The 22448-nt window shown below is 36.4% G+C and overlaps 1 protein-coding gene across 4 annotated transcripts in view; it reads left to right on the top strand.

The window, feature by feature from the left end:
* The window catches only part of NME7 (NME/NM23 family member 7), a 229431-nt gene that overhangs the window by 15483 nt on the left and 191500 nt on the right, over nucleotides 1-22448 (top strand). The window lies entirely within an intron of this gene.

Genomic DNA, 22448 nt, shown 5'->3' on the forward strand with positions numbered 1-22448 from the left:
AAATATTACCTCTTCCTCTATTTTTTGGAATAGTTTGAATAGGATTGGTATTAGTTCTTTATATGTTTGGTGGAATTCAGCAGTGAAGCCATCAGGTCCTGGGCTTTTCTTTACTCAGAGACTTTTTATTATAGCTTTGATCTTGTTACTCATTATTGGTGTTTTCATGTTTTGGATTTCTTCCTGGTTCAATCTTGGTAGGCTTTATGTGTCTAGGAAGTTTTTGATTTTTTACAGATTTTTAAATTTATTGGCATATAGTTGCTCATAGTAGCCATGACTGATCTTTTGAATTTCTGCAGTGTCATTTGTAATGTTTCCTTTTTCATCTCTGATTTTATTTGTTTGGGCCTTCTCTCTATTTTTCTTACTCTGACTAAAGGATTATCAATTGTGTTTATCTTTTCAAGGAACCAACATTTTGTTTCATTGGTCTTTTGTATTTTTTTCATTTCAAATTCATTTATTTCTGCCATGATCTTATTATTTCTTTTCTTCTAATTTTGGTTTCAGTTTGCTCCAGGTTTTGTAATTTTCTAAGGTTCATCATTAGGCTATTTATTTGAAGTTTTTCTCTTTTTTTTTTATGTAGGCACTTAGAGCTATAAATTTCCCTCTTAATACTGCTTTCACTGAATTCCCTAGCTAGTACCATTCCACAGCTAATAGTATATTGTGTTTCCATTATCATTTGTATCAAGAAAATTTGCAATTTTTTTTAATTTCTTCACTGACCCACTGGTCATTCAAGTCATAAAGTCTTATATCTGAAAGAGACCTTTGATTTTTGTTAACATCAGTGATTATGAAATTGAGGTTATGATGTATCACTGGATTGTAGGCGCTAAATTGTAAGTAATAGACATCTTTTAAAAAAAGGTATAAAAGTATCAGTACATTTCACATATTGAGAATAAGAATTGTTTTTGAGAACTTTTTTCCAGTTGTAGGGCATGTGTGTGTGTAGTTGTGGGTGGATGTGGGTGTGGGTGTGTATTGGTTTCAATGGAAACTGTGGTTCTTACTATAGGTTAAGAAATAGGGGAAAAAGAAAAAAAAGAAAAAAAAAAGAAAAGGGAACAGGAAAATGTTTATGAAATATTGATCTAGTCTTATTCCCAAATTTTATAGCTAAAGAAACTAGTTGGGACATACTGAAAGGCCCACATGTCTTCTACCTCAGTGTGATGATCCCATTTACACATGATGTGCATGTCTGTATGTGTATATGACTATTCCACACTGAAGTAATTCTAATTTCCAAACGAAGGAAAGAAATTACAAAGTTTATTTAGTTAATACCATATCAGTAAGTGCTCACATGACTTTTGTATTTTTAATCTCTTTTATGTTTGTCTTATTTTTCTTTTTTTCCCTCTTTTCTTAAATATCCTTCTATTTCTCTAGGAAAGAAAGATATACAACGTGAAGCTAGAGAGAGGGAGAGAAAGAAATCCAGGACCAATAAAGAGGGAGAGGGGTAAACATCCAAAATCTAGGAGACAAAAGAGAGAAACATCCAGGGCCAAGCAGAAGTAGAGGCATCTCTGCCCCGTCACTCCTGCTTTCTTCAAGATCCCCTCTGCGTTTTGCACAGGCTATAGTCTTCTGGGAAGGCAATGCTGGTGGAGAATGGGTCCATCTACTTTCAAAGACATGCATTGGGAATTTATTAATACCTCTATATCCTGCTATCTGGCTCTCTGAGTTGGTACTCAGTAATGTACTGAGGAGAGTGAGCTCCTTGAGAGCAGGGCTCTTTCTTTCTCTTTCTTTCTTTCTTTCTTTCTTTCTTTCTTTCTTTCTTTCTTTCTTTCTTTCTTTCTTTTCTTTTCTTTTCTTTTCTTTCTTTCTTTTTGCCTGCCTTCCTTTCTTCCTTCCTTCCTTTCCTTCCTTTCCTTTCTTTCTTTCTTGGCACGATCTTGGCTCACTGCAACCTCCACCTGCTAGTTTCAAGTGATTCTCCTGCCTCAGCCTCCTGAGTAGCTGGGATTACAGGCACCCACCACCACACTCAGCTATGTTTTCGTACTTTTAGTAGAGGCAGGGTGTCACTATGTTGGCCAGTATGGTCTCAAACTCCTGTCCTCAGGCAGTCCACCTGCCTCGGCCTCCCAAAGTGCTGGGATTACAGGCATGAGCCACCGCGGAGGTAGGGCTTATTTCTTACTCTCTCTTGTAGTCCCTCAGTAATAGTTTGCTTGGAAAACTATCCTGATTAATACACTGAGCTTTTGAGATACTGTTCCTTTTATACAGTTACATTCTTACTAATACAAATGAGAAATCTGTAGCCTTAAAGACACGATTAGGCTAAAAAGAGACTTTTGGAAAATTTGTAAGGAGCTTGATAAAATGAATCCAAGGTTTTAAAATAAGAGGTTATGTTACACACACAACACACACATACACTAAATAGACATACATCGTGGATTAAACCCTTTTAAAAAATGTCATGAGAAAGATATTCTTGAAATGATTTAATAGCATTTTTAAAATTATTGTTTTTAATTGTTTAAGATACTGTTATGTAATTTGTTAGATGTTAGAAAGCAAGCGAAGGGAATTTATTAGATGTTAGAAAGCAATGGAAGAGAATTCACTGAATGTCACTCATATTCCATGAGAGTGGCTGTTTGAATCTGATAATTTCATCAATAAGTTTAAAAACTTTAAACTTATTTGGGGCTGACTGGGCAAAGGATAACCCCCCCCCCCCACCCCCACCCCAGATTGGGTCCTCTTTTATGCAAGGAATTAGAGAGAAATGAAATTGTTGACCTGGCACAAGCCATCCTTTCATTAAAATGTTTCCTAAAGTCCTGATGACTGGAGGGAATATATTAAAAACAAAAGGAGGCTGCTCTTCCTATGGAGTAGGCATTCTTTTATTCCTTTACTTTCTTAATAAACTTGCTCTCACTTTTCTTTAAAAAAAGAAACTTGTTAACTTATTCTTTAAAAAAGAATGGGAAATCTCTTTTTCTTAATAGTTAATATCTATCACTTATTGAATGCCTAGTGTATATTCTTTTCACATAAGGAAAACCTCAGTTTTTTAAAATACCCAAGATTATACTGCTAGAAAGCGGTAGGGCCCAAATTTGAACCCATTTAGCCTAGAACCTCATATTCTTTCTAGCCTACTACTTAGGGTCACGATGTTTAAATTTTTTTTTTTTTTTTTTTGAGTAACTCTTTTTTTGCTTTTATGTAGCTATAGAAATTTAACTTCCTTTTCGAAAACTCAGTTTCTCATGGATATAGGTGATATACATTCTTTTCAGGAATTCACAATTCATATTTTGATACTTGACTAGGGCTCTGCAAAATTACTATGGTTTAATGAATAACTACAGGGCTAAAATTGAGGGTATTTGTGAAATGGCTTTGTGAAATGGCTTTTTGGGCAGGATATGTTGAGTCCACATTGAACACTAGGTGGCACTCTTCCATCATTGGACACTTTCAGGAAAAGCTATCCTTTATGGATTTTATTAGTTGCTTATTAATTTTAATCATATTGAAGCGGCATTCGAATGCTATTCATCTAGAAATCACAGATGTACACAGTATCACAGATTATTTCTCATAAAGTCAAAGACACACATTTTTCTTTCCTGAATTAGAAAACTTTAGCCTAAATGATGAAACTAATGGTCTTCTTTGGGATTAAGCTTGAAAATGTGGGGTTTTTTTTTTGGAATCTGTTACTTTACCAAAATATCCTTTGGCTTATTTTTAAAAACTTAAACAGGAAACTACAAAATAAAAATAATGTTTGAATTACATGAGGTAATATAGGCAAATGCATTCCAAAGAAAACACTGTCTTAATATCTTCTTCAGATAGACTGTCTGATGATCATTACTTCTAACACTTGCGGATGTATTTAAGACTTTTACCACTTTTATAAAGGTACATTAGTGGTTACAGCCACTTAAATCTGTATCACTTTACTGTAAACAGTATTTTCTCCATTGACTAATATTCAAAAAGACTCATTCTTTTTCTCCTGATGAAAATGCTATCAGAATCAGTAGCCAACTGTAGCTAATGCAGAATAGTAGTAATTTGCAATGCATGTAAATCTATATGTATATTTAGCATCTGCAGCATTTGGTATATGACATACTGGAAAAAATGGAACCATTTTGGTTTGCATATTTTGCATAGAGCTACTTTTCTCTATCTCTGCAACCAGGGCTACTACATACTACATATAGGACATTGTACAATTATGAGTGAGTTGCTGATATTCTTATTTATTATGTATTTTTCTAACAGGCGGCAGTAAAATGTTCTGAGGAAGGCACAACTTTTTCTTTTTGCACAGGAGTACTAGATGGACTAAAGAATAGTCTTTTCAGATTTCTTAGCAATGATACTGCTCATCTATGTCATTGGCTCTTATTCTTGAAAGAAAAAAGAATACGAGAGGAGGGAGCACAGGAGAGAGAAGGTGATATAAAAGGATGCATCTAATTTACTACAAATGTCAGGGTGGGTTTAGGGCCTCTACAATGGATAGATGCCACAGGATGCCATCCCACGGTATCTTCTCCTCATACTCTACCTTCAAATCATACTGGCTTTGTTGTTTGTTAAACTTGCCAATGTCCATCTTCCTCCCAAAGCTTTATACTTTTTGTCTACCTGGAATGTTTTTTTACCCCAGGTTTCTGCATGACTGGCTTTTCCTCATCCTGCTTTGACAGCTCAGATCAAGTGTAGTTGTTATTCTAGTTGAAGGGGTACTCCCTAGCTCACTACCCCTAATAATTGGCATGTTTACTTATTTATCCTATTGTTTTTGTAACACAATTTATTTATTTACTTACATTTTTAGAGATGGGGTCTCACTGTGTCGCTCAGGCTGGAGCACAGTGGTACGGTCATAACTCCAACTCCTGGGCTCAAGTGATCTTCCTGCTTCAGCCTCCTGAGTAGCTGCAATTACAGGCACAAGCTATGATGCCTGGCTATAACACATATTATTACAAGAATTATATATATTTTTTATTTTTACATTCTATAAGGAGAGACAGAAAATTAGTAAGTAAGCGCCATGTCAACAGGGCCTTGTCTATCTTCTGTCTTGAATATCCCCAGTGTCTATTGCAGTGCCTGGCAAAGAGAAGCCATTCAGTATTTGTTGAATGAATGAAGGCATGAATAAATTCAACTTTTAAGGCATAACTAACATTTCAATTGATGATAGCTAGTAGAGTTCTGCTTTTTAAATTTATTCATTCAACAAATACTTAATAGATATCTGATATATGCAATGCATATACCTATTCCCTTGGGATGCATCCATACATAAAACGGACAGAAGTCTCTGCCCTAAAAGGGCTTGCATTCTTTTGGGGCAGATATGCAATAAGTAATAAACATATGAAGTATAGTATACATTATATTTGAAGGTAAATAAGTGCTACAGGAAAAAAATGAGCAGGGTAATGAATGTTGGGGGTACTGATAGTGGTGTTGAATATAATTGAAAGGGAAGTGGCCAGAGTTAGTCTTGTGGAGAAGATGACGATACCTGAGCAAAGTCTTGAGGGTGAGAAAGGATAAGCCATGTAAATATTGGGAAAAAAGTATTCCAGGAAATAAGACAGTCAGTGGACAGACTTTTTTAGGTGGGAGCATGCCATATGTTCAAGAAACAGTGTGGCTAAGGCAAAGTAGGCAAGAGTGACAGTTGTGGGAGATGAAGTCAGACGGATCACTGGAGGCCAGATCTTGGAGGGCTTTGTGGGCTATTGAAAGTGGGTTGACATTATTCTCCTAGGCTGAGTTGGCAAATTTTAAGCAGAGGAATGAGGTGATACAATTTATATTTTTACAGAACCCTCTCTGGCTGTATTTTTTTGAGAGAAGATGTAGGAGGAAAAGATGGAAGTAGAGAGGTTAGTTATGAGGCTATAACTAGGTGAGGGAGTATGGTGGCTTGGAGTAGGGGGTTTGCAGTGGAGGTAGTAAAGTGGTTAGAATGTGTATATGTTTTGCAGGTAGATCTAATAGGATTTCCTGATGAATTGGATCTATGGTCTGAGAGAAAATGAGTCAAGGACAGAGTTAAAAGATGGCCCTAGGATTTTGTCCTGAGCAATGGTAAGGATAGCGTTGCTGTTAACTAAGATGCAGAAGACTGGTAAATAAGCCAATTTGTGTTAGGGGGCTGGGAGCAGGATTTCAACTTGGTGCTTGTTAAACTAGAGCTGTCTAACATCTAAGATAAAAGGCAGTTGGATAGATATATGCAACTAAAATTTAAAGGGATTGGTCTGGCCTGAGCACTGTCAATATATAGATTATATTTAAAGCCATGAGACTAGACAAGATGATAACAGAGTGAGTGTAGCTAAAGATTAAGGGTCCGAAGACCAAGTTGTGGAGTATTCTGACACTCTAACATCAAGAAACCAAGGAGAAATGCCTGTACTGGAATAGAATAGAGGTTTCAAATCAGCAACTTAAGGTTCTACCTTAAAACAAAAAACAAAAAAAGGCAGAGTGTGATGGTTCACTCATGTAATCCCAGCACTTGGGGAGGCAAAATGAGAGAATCACTTGAGGCCAGGAGTTTGAAACTAGCCTAAACAACGTAGTGAGACCCCCTATCTCTACTAGAAAATAAAAAGAGAACAGAAAAAGAAAAATAAGAACAAATTAAACCTAAAGGAAATAGAAAAGAAAGGAAATAAGTATTGGAGTAGAAAACAGTAAAATAGAAAATGGAGAAAATCAATGAAACTAAAAATTAGTTATTGGAAACAATTAACATAGGCAAAACTTTGGTTAGATTGACCAAGAAAAAAGACTGAAGATACAAATTATCAAAATTGGGAATGAAAGAGGAGACATCGCTCCTATCCCTACAGAAATTAAAAGGATTATAAGGGAATACTATGAACAACTTTATCCCATTAAATTAGACAACTTAGAGGAAATGGGCAAAATCATTGAAAGACATAACTGCTAAAACTCAAGAAGAAAAGAGAATCTGAATAGAGTTATACTAAATAAAGCAATTGAATTAGTAACTAAAAATCATTCTACAAAGCTCATACCCAGATGACTACCCTCATGAATTCTATTCAACATTTAAATAATAAATAATAGCAATCTTTCCAAACTTTTCTGGAAAATAGAGAAGGAAGTACAACTCACTCAGCGAAGCCAGTATTGTCCTATACCAAAGTCAGATGAAGACATTGCAAGAAAAGAAAACTGCAGACCAACATCATGAATAGAGGCGAAAAAATCTTCAGTAAAATATCAGCAATATTAGCAACACATAGAATGGATTATATAGCATGATCCAGTGGGATTTATGCCAAAAAGATTTAACATCCAAAAATCAATGAATATAACACAAAAAAATTAGTGAAATAAAGGACAAAACACATATAATCATCGTTAGACACAGAAAAACACTTTACAAAATCCAATACCATTCATAATAAAAATTCTCAACAAATTAGAAGTGAACTTTAACCTAAGGGGATTCATGAAAAAGCTGCAGCTAGCAGCATATTTAAATGGCAAGTGTGAATGCTTTCTTCCTGAGATTGGGAACAAGGCTAGGATGTCTGCTCTCACAATTTTATACAACACTGGAATGGAAGTTCTAGCTGGTACAGTCAGGCAAGAAATAAATGAAAGACATCTAGACTGGAGAGAATAAAACTGCCTTTATTCACAGAGGATGTGACCCTATAAATAGAAAATCCTAAAGATTCCACAAAAAAGTTACTACAACTAATGTGTTCATCAAAGTTGCAGAATACAAGACCAATTGATTTCACAAAAATTAATTATCTTTCTATATACTATAATGAACACTCTGAAAAAGAGATTAAGAAATTAACTTCACTTACAATGACACCAAAAGAATACTCAGGAATAACTGAAAGAATTGTACACTGAAAACTACAAAACATTGCTGAGTAAAATTAAAGACCTAAATAAACGGAAACATTCAACCTTCATGGATTAGAAGACTTAATATGGTTAAGGTGGCAATTCTCTCTCAATTAGTAGATAGATTTAGTGCAATTCCTATCAAAATCCCAGTGGGCATTTTTGCAGAAATTGACGAGCTGATCCTAAATTTGATATGGAAATGTGAAGGGCCCAGATTAGCCAAGATGTTTTAAACAAGAACAACAAAACTGGAAGACTTATACTTTCTGGTTTCAAAACTTACTATAAAGCTACAGTAATCAAGACAATGTGGGCCAAGTGCAGTGGCTCATGCCTGTAATCACAGCACTTTGGGAGGCCAAGGCAGGAGGATCACTTGAGGTCAGGAGTTTGAGACCAGCCTGGCCAACATGGTGAAACCTTGTCTGTTATAAAAATACAAAAAAATTAGCCAGGCATGGTGGCATGTGCCTGTAGTCCCAGCTACTCAGGAAGCTGAGGCAGGAGAATTGCTCGAACCGGGGAGGCAGAGGTTGCAGTGAACCAAGATCTTGCCATTGCACTCCAGCCTGGGCGACAAGAGCAAAATTCCATCTCAAAAAAAAAAAAAAAAAAAAAAAAGAGAGACAATGTAATGGCGTAGCGTAGGGATAGACCTATAGATGAGTGGAACAGAATTGAGAGTCTAGAAATAAACCCTTCATGGTAAATTGATTTTTGACAAAAATGTCAATACCATTCAATGAGGAGTAGTGTTTTCAACAGATGGTGCTAGGGCAATTATATATCTACATGTAGAAAGAGCAATTTCAACTGATCTCACATCATGCATGAAAAGGAATTCAAAATGGATCATAGACCTAAATGTAAGGGCTATAACTATAAAGCTCTGAGAAGAAACTGTAGAAGTATCTATATCTCTGTATCCTTGGGTCAGGTACAGCTTTCTTAGATATGACACCAAAACACAAGTGACCAAAGGTTGCCATTCCCTCCCCAACAAAAAATCATGTGGAACTGGCAATGTGAGACAGGAAGCACCTCTATCCCAAAGGATCATTCTGAGTCCTAGCTGGACACAGGTATATATATAATATATATATATACTAATACAAGTATATATATATATATATATATATAAATACAAGTATATATATATATAAATACAAGTATATATATATAAATACAAGTATATATATATAAATACAAGTATATATATATACTAATACAAGTATATATATACTAATACAAGTATATATATATATATACTAATACAAGTATATATATATATATTTGTATTAATCCATGTTCACACTACTATAAAGGTACTATGTGAGACTGGGTAATTTATAAAGAAAAGAAGTTTAATTGACTCACAGTTCCACATGGCTGGGGAGGCCTCAGGAAACTTACAGTCAGGCCAGAAGGCAAAGGGGAAGCAGGCATCTTTTTCACAAGGTGCCAGGAGAGAGAGAATGTGCAGGGGAAGCTTCCACTTTTAAAACCATTAGATCTCATGAGCACTCCCTCACTATCATGAGAACAGCATGGGGGAAACTGCCCCCATGATCCAGTCACCTCCCACCAGGTCCCTGCCTCAAGATGTGGGGATTACAATTCGAAATGAGATTTGGGTGGGGATACAGAGCCAAACCATATTATTCCACCGCTGGCCCCTCCCAAATCTCATGTCCTTTTCAAATTTCAAAACCAATCATGCCTTTCCAACAGCCTCCCAAAGCCTTAACTCATTCCAGCATTAACTCAAGGGTCCAAGTCCAAAGTCTCATCTGAGACAAGGCAAGTCTCTTCTACCTGTGAGCCTATAAAATCAAAAGCAAGTTAGTTACTTCTAAGATACAGTGGGGGCACAGGCATTGGGTAAATGTTCCCATTCCAAATGGGAGAAATTGGCCAAACCAAAGAGGCCACAGGCCCTATGCAAATCCAAAACCTGGCAGGGTACTTGTTAAAAAAATTTTTTTTTAATTTGTTAAAGCTCCAGAGTGGTCTCCTCTGATTCCATGTCTCACATCCAGGGCATGCTGATGGAAGAGGTGAGCTCCCAGGGCATTGGCAGCTCCTTCCCTGTGGATCTGTAGGGGACAGTCCCCATGGCTGCTTTCAAAGGCTGGCATTGAGTGCCCCTGGCTTTTCCAGGCACATGGTGCAAGCTGTGAGTGGATCTCCCATTCTGGGGTCTGGAGGACATTGGCCCTCTTCTCACAGCCCCACCATGCAGTGCCCCAGTGAGGACTCTGTGGGCACCCTGACCCCACATTTTCCCTCTGCATTGCCCTAGTAGAGGCTCTCCATGAGGGCTCTGCCCCAGCAGCAGACTTTTGCCTGGGCATCCAGGTATTTTCATACATGCTCTGAAATCTAGGTGGAGACTCCCAAAGCTCAGCTTGTCTTCTGCATACCTGCAAGCCCAACACCATGTGTCGGCTGCCAAGGCTTGGGGCTTGCACCCTTTAAAGCAATGCCCCGAGCTGTATCTTGGCCCCTTTTAGCCTTGGCTTGAGCTGGAGTGACTGAGACTTAGGGTGTCATGCCTCAGGGCCACACAGAGCAGTGGGGCCCCAGGCCCAGCCCACAAAACCATTTTTCTCTCCTAGGCTTCCAGGTCTGTGATAGGAGGGGCTGCCATGAAGATCTCTGACATGGCCTGGAGGCATTTTCCCCATTGTCTTGATATTAACATTCCGTTCCTCATTTTTTATGCAAATTTCTTCAGCCAGCTTGAATTCCTCCTTAGAAAATGGGTTTTTCTTTTCTACCACAGGGCCAGGCTGCAAATTTTCCAAACCTTTATTCTCTGCTTCTTTTTTAAACATAAGTACCAATCTCAAACCATCTCTGTGAACACATCTGACTAAATGCTTTCAGAAAATGCCAGGTCACCTCTTGAATGCTTTTCTGCTTAGAAATTTCTTCTGCCAGATACCCTAAATCATCTTTCGAGTTCAAAACTCCACAGATCTCTAGGGCAGAGGCAAAATGCCTCCAATCTCTTTGCTAAAGCATAGCATGAGTGACCTTCACTCCAATTCCCACTAAGTTCCTCATCTTCATCTGAGACCACCTCAGCCTGGACTTCCTTGTCCATATCACTGTCAGCATTTTGGTCAAAACCATTAAACAATTCTTTAGGAAGTCCACAACTTTCCCACATCTTTTCTTCTGAGCCTTCCAAACTTTTCCAACCCCTGCCTGTTACCCACTTCCAAAGGTACTTCCACATTGTCAGGTTATCTTTATAGCAGTACCCCACTCTGCTGGTACCAATTCTCCGAATTAGTCCATTTTCACACTGCTATAAAGAATACCTGAAACTGGGTAATTTTTCAAGGAAAGAGGTTTAACTGACTCACAGTTCTGCATGGCTGTGGAGGCCTCAGGAAAGTTAATGATCATGGCAGTAGGCAAAAGGGAAGCAGGCACCTTCGTTACAAGGCGGCAGGAGAGAGAGAATGTGCAGGGGAAACTGCCACTTTTAAAACCATCAGATCTCATGGAACTCGCTATCACAAGAACAGCATGGGGAAACTGCCCCTGTAATCCAATCACCTTCCACCAGGCCCCTCTCTTGAGGGATTATAATTATAATATAATCTTGGGGATTATAATTCAAGAGATTTGGCTGGGGACCCAGAGCCAAACCATGTCAATACTCAAATGGGCTGGCTGAACAGTTTATTGAAGGGACTAGTTACAAAGGTATGGGCAGAGTAAGAGAAACTAACAAGGGATGGTGCAGGAAGCAGAAGTCGGGGTTAGTGACAACAGGGAGCCTTTACTACCTCTTAACTTATCAGGGAAAACGGAGAGAACTACCAGAGAGCAGCTGTAATGGAAAGGCTGTCTGACATGAGCTGTGGTCTTCATTGCAGAGGAGAAACAACCAATGTGATCTGGCAAGGAGGAGGAAGTAGAATAAATATCTTGGCCTCTCTGTTCTTCCTTTGATTTGTAGCCACTGGCTTCTACTGGCCAAATCCATGTAAAAGTCCAAGGGCAAGGGGGTCCTTTGATGAAGTTCATGGAGGTCAGCTGACCAGGCTTAGAACAGGATGGAGAAGAGCATAGTGGTCTGGAGAGACAAATGGAAAATGACAAATGGAAAATGTCTAGCACATCCACTTTCAGGCCAAGTAGTACAATAGCTATGGGATAAAGGAATAACAAGACTTGGCTCAGTGTGTTTGTGACCTTGACAACAGTTGCTTTTTTGGAAAAACTCAAAGTTAGCATTTATGTTGTTATTTTCTGTGTTATCATTTGATTTCTAGCTCAATAATAAAGTCAATTTTCTAACTGAACATTGAGTAGTTTATAATTGCTTAAATATTTTCATGCCACTATAATTAGACCCAGAATTTATTTATTGATTAAGAGCCATCGGTCTTTTTGGAATATTGCAGTTCAGTTAATTGTTGGCAAGTGATCTCTCATGGGTAACTCATGTTCTGGAGTTACTTAATACTCTATCAAGTATATTCTTTTAAGATGGTAGTCAGAGAAGCCCATACTTATCCAAAAAGTAAGAAAAGATGTCCTCTTTGAGAATCTTTCTGGAAATATAAGTAAACAGACTTACAAACAAATATTAGAGTTTGGGGGGGGAGTTTTCTGAATATGGAACAGTGGATTTTTGCCATTTTGTCAAGATCTGTTGCTGTGCACATTTATTTACTCCTTTAGATCTTTATTTTGGTAAATATTTATTTGAGTATTTTATGGTCCCAGAACTAGGAGAGCCACTTTGAAGTTTCAAGAGAAATAAATTTCTGTCTTTGAGAATTTCATAATTTTATTAGAGAGATAATTTGTATTGTATCATACAAAATTAGATGACAACCCAGTGTTCTACTGTGGGAACATCAGTCTGCCCGTGAAGAAACAAGGGTCCTTGTTAAACTATGCCACTTAACAAGTCAACATCATTTTTGCCAAGTCACTTAACTTCTCTGAGCTTCTGTTTCCTCATTGTTAATGTTCCTTTGATCTCTGAAATTCTGTGAAAATCAAATTCCAAGTAACAGAAATATCCATTGGCTGGGGTTGGTCTGGGAAGACTTCATAATAACTGTGTTTTCTTTGAGATGTCTAAAGGAAAGTTCAACCTTGCTTTTCAGAGAGGTTTCCCTTGATAGATGGTGTGTGGCATTGTTTTTTCACTGGGCAGTGATCTGCAGAAGTCAGAGAGCAAAAATTTTCAAGATTATGGGGCCCAAGGTGAAGAAGTTTAAAAACTGTTTCTCCCCTGAAACTGATCTGTGCCTTTTTAAACGATTCCATCTTGTTTGACCAGCTTCCTGCTTTATACTCATACTGTGGAAATGGTTCTTTTCTGGCATTTTTCACTAACAAAATTTAGCAGGAGTTAAATTGAAAGTGCATCTTAAACATCACAGTTGGGGAAATACAGGCGTTTGTGTTCTGTTCATTGCATCATTGATTTTTTTCTGTAAAGACAAAAACAATGCATTCTATTTCTGAGATATTGTCTTGAAGTAACATTAAAAAACACAATCTTGGAAATATGTGGAATTCTGTTGAAAATATTTTTTCAAAGAAATTTTAAACTGTAATTTTTTTAAAAGCAAAACGTGATTGCAACGGTATACTTAGTGTTTAAAGAATTTAAGTGAAATAGGATAGCTAACTAAATTTAGTAATTCACCTAACTTTTCCTTCTGTTATAATTTGTTTTCCTTTATTAATGAGAAATGCTAAGTTGGAGTTGGCAAATTAGATTCTTCACACATGAAGACCCTTTTTACTTGAGTTTGCCTTCTGTCTGTCTTTACAAGATAGATTTATGAAGAAGGAATAGGTCTCTGTGAACAACCTGGACAGGCTCAAAACTGGTTATGGTCACACTAAAGTAAGGTTAATATTTGACGCTATTCAATGTAAGAAAATTTCTTGGTCTTTGAAGGAAGCCCTGGAGGAAGACTATTTGATAAAGGATAGGTACAAAACAAGTTAGTGCTTAAAATCTAGCCTCTGGCAATGGGATAGTATAAACCTTTTCCTTGTGTTTTTATTTCTATTGTACTTACCACTGTGACGTCTAAGTAAAGCAATGTGAATTACTATGCTTGTTTGCCTACTATGTAGGTAATACATTTTTAATGATCTGCTATGTTCTCAGAGTGTTCAAGGCGAAGTGAAAATTTCCTTGTTTAGAAGCCACTTTTCACTCACCCTTACTAGAAGCAGCTGGCTTGAGGGGGCAGGTTCTTAGATGGTGTTGATTTCCATATATATATATATATATATATATTTATATTTATATATATTAAATATATATTCAATATACTATAGTAAAAATATAATTTTAATGTACAAATATATATTATATATATATTAAATATATAATATATATTATATATTATATATTTAATATATATATAATATGTAATATATATTATATATTTATATTAAATATATAATTATATATGTATAATATATATATATAATATATAGATTTATATTATATATATATAATATAATACATATATAATAAATATATAAATATATAATATATATTTAATATATATAAAAATATATAAGTATATATAAAATATATATATATATTTCTTCTAAAAAAATCAGGATACATGTGCAGAATGTGCAGGTTTGTTACATAGGTACACGTGTGCCATGGTGATTTGCTGCACCTATTGACTTGTCCCCTAAGTTCCCTCCCCTCATCCCCCACCCTGCAACAGGCCCTGGTATGTGTTGTTCCCCTCTCTGTGTCTGTGTTCTCATTGTTCAACTCCCACTTATGAGTGAGAACATGTAGTATTTGGTTTTCTGTTCCTGTGCTAGTTTGCTGAAGATGATGGCTTCCAGCTTCATCCATGTCCCTGCAAAGGACATGATTGATCTCATTCCTTGTTATGGCTGCATAGTATTCCATGGTGTATATATACCACATTTTCTTTTTCCAGTCTATCACTGATGGGCATTTGGGTTGGCTCCATGTCTTTGCTATTGTAAATAGTGCTGCAGAAAACATATGTGTGCATGTGTCTTTATAGTAGAATGATTTATATTCCTTTGGGTATATACCCAGTAATGGGATTGCTGGGTCAAACGGTATTTCTGGTTCTAGATCCTTGAGGAATCGCCATACTGTCTTCCACAATGGCTGAACTAATTTACATTCCCACCAACAATGTAAAAGCGTTCCTATTTCTCCACAGCCTCGCCAGCACCTTGTTTCCTACTTTTTAATCGTCATTCTAACTGGTGTGAGATGGTATCTCATTGTGGTTTTGATTTGCATTTCTCTCATGATCAGTGATGTTGAGCTTTTTTTCATATGTTTGTTGGCCACATAAATGTCTTCTTTTGAAGACATTGTGTTCATATCCTTTGCCCACTTTTGGATGGGGTTGTTTATTTTTTTCTTATAAATATAAGTTCCTTGTAAATTCTGGATATTAGACCTTTTCAGATGGGTAGATTGCAAAAATTTTCTCCCATTCTATATGTTGCCTGTTCACTCTGATGATAGTTTCTTTTGCTGTGCAGAAGCTCTTGTTTAATTAGATCCTATTTGTCAATTTTTGCTTTTGTTGCAATTGCCTTTGGCCTTTTTGTCATGAAGTCTTTGCCGATGCCTATGTCCTGAATGATATTGCCTAGGTTTTCCTCTGGGGTTTTTATGGTTTTGGGTTTTACATTTAAGTCTTTAATCCATCTTGAGTTAATTTTTCTATAAGGTGTAAGGAAGGGGTCCAGTTTCATTTTTCTGCATATGGCTAGTCAGTTTTCCCAGCACCATTTACTGAATAGGAGATCCTTTCCCCATTGCTTGTTTTTTGTCAGGTTTGTCAAAGATGAGATGGTTGTAGATGTGTGGTATTATTTGTGAGGTCTCTATTCTGCTCCATTAGTCTATGTGTCTGTTTTGCTACCCATACCGTGCTGTTTTGGTTACTGATGCTGTTGATTTCTATTATAATGTCCTTCAAGGTGAATGTGGGTTCATGGAGACTCAGACTAAACTTTAGAAGCTTGTTGAACTGTAACCTTTATCATCTACATAATTTACTCCAGAATGTCTTTGAAGTCAAACAGAAGCAGATACTTGGCTTGAAATAGATTGAGACTAGTTACTGACCCTTCAACATGCAAATCATGAAAATAAGACTTCTGGTTAGTTTAAGACATCATGCATTATGTAATCCATTTTGCATTACGCATTATGTAATCCATTTAGTATGATTTAAAGAATTAAATTACATAATCCATCATGCATTATGTAATCCATTTAGTATGATTTAAAGAAGGGAGCACTTTTGTGTGAACAAAAATATTTTGCTGCCTATCGTGAAGTAATTTTTCCTAAAATACAGCATTACAAAAATGCAATGTACATTTTTTTCAGTGCATTGTTAGCATTACAAGTCTGATAAGTATGGCCTGATTTTTATTGTTGCGGTTGTGTGGGTTTTTAAAACCTGAATTGTCTTAATAGGGGGTTAAATTGAAAGAATATAGTTGCTGTTTCTAGAAATCGAGCAAACACTGCAGCTTATATAGGCTGCTTAGTCCAGTGTCTCTCAGAAGGGAGTTTCCATTCCTTCTTGCCACAGTTAAGGGGAGTGGCTAAGAGCAGAGGATCTGGAGTCAAGCTGCCAGGGTTCACCTCTGTTTATAAGCTGTGTGATCTTGGCAAATTTCTTTTTTTTTAATTAAATGTTTATGGGTACATAGTAGATATATATATTTATGGGTTCATGAGATAGTTTGATATAGGCATGGAATGTGAAATAAGCACATCATGGTGAATGTGCTCTGTCGCCTCAAGAATTTATCCTTTTGATACCTTTATCCTTTTGATATCCTTTTGTTACGAACAATGCAGTTACACTCTTTAAGTTATTTAAAAATGTACAATTAAGTTATTATTGGCCACAGTCACCCTACTGTGCTATCAAATATTAGGTCTTAGTCATTCTTTTTATTTTTATTTTTTTGTACCTGTTATTCACCCCCACCTTCCCTACAGCCTCCCACTACTCTTCCCAACTTCTGATAACCATCTTTCTACTCTCTATGTCCGTGAGTTCAATGTGTTTTCATTTTTTAGAACCCACAGATAAGTGAGAACATGTGATGTTTGTCTTTCTGTGCCTAGCTTATTTCACTTAACATAATGATCTCCAGTTCCATCCCTGTTGTTGCAAATGACTGGATCTCATTTTTTTTATGGCTTAATGGCACTTCATTGTGTATATGTACAACATTTTCTTTATCTATTCATCTGTTGATGGACATTTAGGTTGCTTTCAAATCTTAGCTATTGTAAACAGTGCTGCAACAAACATAGGAGTGCAGATTTCTCTTCAATATACTGATTCCCTTTTATTTGGGTATATACCCTGCAGTGGGATTGTTGGATCATATGGTAGCCCAATTTTTAGTTCTGTGAGAAACCCTCAAACTGTTCCCCATAGTGGTTGTGCTAATTTATATTCCTAACAACAGTGTACAAGGGTCCCCTGTTCTCCACATCCTCACCAGCATTTTTTATTGCCTGTCTTTTGGGTAAGAGCCATTTTAACTGGGATAAGATGATATCTCATTGTAGTTTTGATGACATTTCTCTGATGATCAGTGATGTTGAACACCTTTTCATATGCCTATTTTCCATTTGTATGTCTTCTTTTAAGAAATATCTATTCAGATCTTTTGCCCATTTTGTAGCCAGATTATTAGATTTCTCCCTGTAGAGTTGTTTGAGCTCCTTAGGTGTTCTGGTTATTAATCCCTTGTCAGATTGGTAGTTTGCAAATATTTTCTCCCATTCTGTGGGTTGTCTCTTCACTGTGTTGATTGTTTTATTTGCTGTGCAAAAGCTTTTTAACTTGATGTGATCCCGTTTGTCCATTTTTGCTTTGGTTACCTATGTTTGTGGGGCATTGCTCAAGAAATTTTTGCCCAGACCAATGTCCTAGAGATTTTCTCCCATGTTTTCTTGTAGTAGTTTCATAGTTTGAGGTCTTAGATTTAAGACTTTAACCCATTTTTATTTTTGTATATGGCTGGAGATAGGGGGTCTAGTTTCATTCTTCTGCATATAGATATCTAGTTTTCCCAGCACCATTTATTAAAGAGGCTGTCTTACTCAGTGTATCTTGTTTGCGCTTTTGTTGAAAATGGGTTCACTGTAGGTGTGTGGATTTTTTCTGGGTTCTCCATTCTGTTCCATTGTTCTATGTGTCTGTTTTTATGTCAGTACCATCATGTTTGGGTTACTATAGCTCTGTAGTATAATTTGAAGTCAGTTAATGTGATTTTTTCAGTTTTGTTCTCTTTGCTTAGGATGGTTTTGGCTCTTCTGAGTTTTTTGTGGTTCCATATAAATTCTAGAATTGTTTTTTCTATTTCTATTCTTTGAAGAACGACATTGGTATTTTGATAGGGATTGCATTGAATCTGTAGATTGCTTTAGGTAGTGTGGACATTTTAACAATATTAATTCTTCCAATTCCATGAACATGGAATAGCTTCCCATTTTTTTTGGTGTCTTTTTCAAATTATTTCATCAGTGTTTCATAGTTTTCATTGTAGGGATCTTCACTTCATTTCTTTTGTTAATTCTTAGGTATTTTATTTTATTTTATTTGTGGCTATTGTAAATGGGATAACTTTTTTAAATTTCTTTTTAAGATTGTTCACTGTTGGCATATAGAAATACCACTGATATTTGTATGATTTTGTATCCTGAAACTTTACTGAATTTATCAATTCTAAGAGTCTTTCAGTGGAGTCTTTAGGTTTTTCCAAATGTAAAATCATATCATCTGTAAACAAGGATAATTTGACCTCTTCCTTTCCAATTTGGATGCCCTTTGTATCTTTCTCTCATCTGGTTGTTCTAGCTAGGACTTCCATTATTATGTTGAACAACAGTAGTGATAATGGGCACCCTCGTTATGTTTCAGATCTCAGAGGAAAGGCTTTTAGTTTTTCCCCATTCAGTATGATACTAGCTGTGGGTCTGTCATATGTGTCAAACATGCTTTTATTATGTTGAGGTATGTTCCTTCTATATTCAGTTTTTTGAGAGTTTTCATCATGAAGATATGTTGAGTTTTATCAAATGCTTTTGCAACATCAATGGAAATTATCGTATGGTTTTTATCTTTCATTCTTTTGATATGACATATCACATTGATTGATTTGCTTATGTTGAACCACCCTTGCATCCCAGGGATATGTCGCACTTGGTCATAATGAATGATCTTTCTAATGTATTGCTGAATTCAGTTTGCTAGTATTTCGTTGACAAGTTTTGCATCAATATTTATCAGAGATATTGATCTGTGGTTTTATTTATTTATTTATTTTGATGTGTCATTGTCTGGTTTTGGTATCAGGGTAATACTGGCCTCATAGAATGAGTTTGGAAGTAGTCCCTCCTCCTCTATTTTTTGGACTTTTCTTTACTGGGAGACTTTATTATGGCTTTGATCTCATTATTTGTTATTGGTCTCTTTAGGTTTTGAATTTCTTCCTGGTTCAATCTTGGTAGATTGTATCTAGTTATTTTTCTGTTTCTTCTAGAGTTTTCAGTTTATTGGCATATAGTTGCTTGTAGTAGCCACTAAAGATTTTTTGAATTTCTCCAGTATCCTTTGTAATGGATTTTATTTATTTATTTAGAGACAGAGCCTTGCTCTGTCACCAAGCTGGAGTGCAGTGGTGCGATCTTGGCTCACTGCAATCTCCTCCTCCTGGGTTCAAGCAATTCTCTTGCCTCAGACTCTCAAGTAGCTGGGACTACAGGCGCCCGCCACCATGCCCAGCTAATTTTTGTATTTTTAGTAGAGATGGGGTTTCACTATGTTGGCCAGGCTGGTCTTGAACTCCTGACCTCGTAATCCTTCTGCCTCGACCTCCCAAAGTGCTGGGATTACAGGTGTGAGCCACCACGCCCAGCCATTTTGACTTCTTAATAGCCATTCTGACTGGTGTGAGATGGTACCACATCGTGGTTTTGATTTGCATTTCTCTATACGCCACAGTTGCAGTGTTATAATATCCTGTGTTTTTCTGTGTACTATTACCAAAGGACCAGTGAGTTTTGTACCTTCAGGTGATTATTTGTTGCCCATTAATGTCTTTTTCTTTCTGATTGAAGTACTCCCTTTAACATTTCTCGTAGAACAGGTCTGGTGTTGATGAAATTTCTCAGCTTCTATTTGTCTGGGAAAGTCTTTATTTCTCCTTTATGTTTGAAGGATATTTTCACTAAATATACTATTTTAGGGTAAAAGTCTTTTTTCCTTCACCACTTTAAATATGTAATGCCACTCTCCCGGCCTGTAAGGTTCCCATTGAAAAGTCTGTTGCTAGATGTATTGGAGCTCCATTGTTTATTTGCTTCTCTACTCTTGCTGCTTTTAGAATTCTTTCTTTATCCTTGACCTTTGAGAGTTAGATTATTAAATGCCTTGAGGTGGTCTTCTTTGGATTAAATCTGTTTGATGTTTTCTATAACCATCTTGTATTTGGATATTGATATCTTTCTCTAGGTTTGGGAAGGTCTCTGTTATTAGCCCTTTGAATAAACTTTCTACCCCTATCTCTTTCTCTACTTCTTCTTTAAGGCCAATAACTCTTAGATTTGCCCTTTCCAGCCTATTTCCTAGATCCTATAGGTGTGCTTCATTGTTTTTTATTCTTTTTTTGTCTCCTCTATGTATTTTCAAATAACCTGTCTTCAAGCTCACTAATTCTTTCTTCTGCTTGATCAATTCTCCTATTAAAGGACTCTGATGCCTTCTTCAGTATGCTTTTTGCATTTTTCAGCTCCAGAATTTCTGCTTGATTCTTTTTAATTATTTCAATCTCATTGTTAAATTTATCTGATGGAATTCTGAATTTCTTCTCTGTGTTATCTTGAATTTCTTGGGTTTCCTTAAAAGAGCTTTTTTTTTTTTTTTTTTTTTCAGGAAACACAAATTTTCATGAAATTTGAAAATTCAAACCACAGCATGACATTAAGAAAGCACAAATATTACTTATCCAGAAGAAAAAGTGTTTTGAACTTTTTCATAAAATATTTAGGAACAAAGAAGTTGAAGCTTGGAGTGGTAGAATGAGAAATAAGGAATATGTGGGAGAGAAGGTAAAGTGAAAAGAAAGTAGATCAGATTTTTTTTGTTGTTGTTAGCACTAAACTGGTTTGCTTCAGGCCCCTAGCCTTGTTAGCACTAAACTGGTTTGCTTCAGGCCCCTAGCCAGGGTTGATTTTGAAACCTATAGCAGAGCTATTTTGAATACTCTGTCTGAAAGGTCACATATCTCTGTTTCTTCAGGATTGGTCCCTTGTGCCTTATTTGGTTTATTTGGTAAGTTCATATTTTCCTGGATGATCTTGATACTTGTGGATGTTCATCTGTGTCTGGGCATTGGAAAGTTAGGTATTTACTGTAGTCTGCAATCTTGGCATGTTTGTACCCATCCTTCTCAGGAAGGCTGTCCATGTATTTGAAAAGACTTGGGTATTATGATCTAAGCTATATGTGCTCTAAGGGCACCCTACGTCCATTATAAAACTAATGATGAGTGTGTAACAGATAGTGTTATAAAATTTAAAAAGAAAATTGTTACTAAGATTTTTATTGACAAAAACAGATCTATAACTGAACTCCCCAAAAGGTAAGAATTGTACTTTGGCTCTGATTTATTAATATTATATATCCTTTACAAAAAAATTTACTTAGTATTATATGTTCAATAGTTTTTATTTTCATTTATAAATATAATTTTAGTCATTTTTCTGTCCATCATAAATCCCTTTTTCCTTCATACTGATTTTTTCTGCAAAGACCTTTAAAAAACTATTTACCTAGAATTAGTTGCAGCTGAGGCTGCATCATCACAAATCCAGAGATGCTCTTCTTATACGTCAGAAAAAGATCAGTGAGGGAGATGAGTGTGTGCAATGCAGCTCTAAAGTCACAGGTGGACCTATAAACCACCATCATTGCTTTGGGAGACATAGGCAACAGAAATACTAAGTGCTTCATGTAAACTAAGTCATTTAATCCCCAAAACTACCTTATGAGGAAAGTACTGTTTCCATTTTTCAAATGGGGAAAATGAGAGTTAGAGAGATTAAGTCTTGCCCAGGTCTTTTGGACTCTCACAAATATTCCTCCATAATTCTCCCCCAAAAAACCCCTTTATAGTTTCCTGGATCTTCTCTTTAAGCAACACATTTCAGGGCCATGTCTCTTGCTGTAGGCTGCCAGCAAGTGATAGCAGCAGTAGCACCAGCAGCAGCAGACTTATCAGATTGGTGTGCTCATTGCACTCAGCATGCTAGTAGTACCAGGCCCAGTTGATATTTGTTGATTGATGATCATAGTATCATCAGGAATGGAATAGCTTTCTGATCAGTATTATTGAAATATGTGAGGCCAAGGTACAATTTTGCTTGGTAACATAAGCTTAAACTCACTCTTGAACTGAGA

This window comes from Nomascus leucogenys, chromosome 12 (genome assembly GCF_006542625.1).
Source record: "Nomascus leucogenys isolate Asia chromosome 12, Asia_NLE_v1, whole genome shotgun sequence".
In the NCBI taxonomy this organism is placed as follows: domain Eukaryota; kingdom Metazoa; phylum Chordata; class Mammalia; order Primates; family Hylobatidae; genus Nomascus; species Nomascus leucogenys.